Below are 1387 nucleotides of genomic sequence, written 5' to 3'. Positions count from 1 at the left end.
GTAAAACAAATACATTTATTAACATTTTGTTCAAAAGAAAATAAATATAAATTATGTTAAACATTACTGGTGTTTGTGCTTTTTTCACTGAGTGTCCAAACCCCAAAGACTTCAATACAAAATAAAGATATATTTGAATAAATTGTGTCGAACATATAAAATATCTTATAATTCAAATAAACAATAAATAAAGGAGTTATTAAATCAATTTTTTTAAATATAAAATTGTATTTAATCATTTATTTTCAGAATTGTATTGGATATCCTGTTTCTTTAGTCATGTCATTTTTTATTAAATCATGCAGCCTTTTTTTTTTATTCTGTTCTTGTTTCATAAACACAATTTTTCACTGACCCTTAGTTCATAATTTCAATTTAAATAATGATATATTTAATTTCATTATGTCACTTTTCATAACAGTGATATCCTCTCAGCTGTAAGCCAATCACACACTCTCTTCCTCTCTGAATGAAACTGCAGGGGGTGTGTGATTGGCTGAAAGTGTTACTGTCAAAAAGCCAATACCAAATACAATTGTAATGAATTTGTAAGGCTTGTTATAAAAAAGGTGAAATTACATTTCATAGGAATCAAGTAATGTTAAATTAATTAAAACATAAATTAAAAAAAAAACATTGTTTTGTTAATAAATAAAGAACAATATTTGTATAACACAGTACAAAAATTCAAATAATTCTAATAAAGGTGAATAATTAGGATCCACAGCTGCAGCAGTGAAGAAGCTGCAGGTGTGTTTGCGGCATGTGGCCACAGGGGGGCAGCAGCGCTCCATGTCAGAGATGAGGTGTGTTCAATGTCTGTTCGCTGGCCCGTTGTATCCCGGCAACACAGGGCGGGGGTAGACGTTAGTGAACAGTACATACATATAAAACAATGCAGTTAAAATAAATCTCCTTATGCGATATGGTAATCGTTTCTGTATGAGTCTGAGAAAATAACCATGTGAAATAACCATTGCTTTATTTCACCACCTATCGAGCACCTATGTGACACAAATCAAACACACCTTCACCTACGAGGTGCATTCTGGGTCTGGATACCTCATAAATAAATGTCCAGATGCTAAAGGCTAAAATGGATATAAACTAACATTTCAGAGGGGTTAAGCGTTTTCTTCTACCTACAGTGCGGTATGCGGGGACTTTCTTCTGTTTGAGACTGAGTGAAGAGACTTTTTCAGCTGAAATTAGTTTGAACACTTTGAGGACTGGACATTGCATAAGGACACATGAGCGAGCAGAGATGCTGGACATGGAGCAGATGTGGAGGATTTCGCGGGGAAAAGACTGAACAAGATGACGTCAGACATGTGAGTAAACGTAATTTGTTTTACAGTGGTGGAAAAAGTACTCTCTTTTACTCCAT

The sequence above is a fragment of the Trematomus bernacchii genome, unplaced genomic scaffold (genome assembly GCF_902827165.1).
Source record: "Trematomus bernacchii unplaced genomic scaffold, fTreBer1.1, whole genome shotgun sequence".
Lineage (NCBI taxonomy): Eukaryota > Metazoa > Chordata > Actinopteri > Perciformes > Nototheniidae > Trematomus > Trematomus bernacchii.
This window is presented reverse-complemented; position numbering follows the sequence as displayed.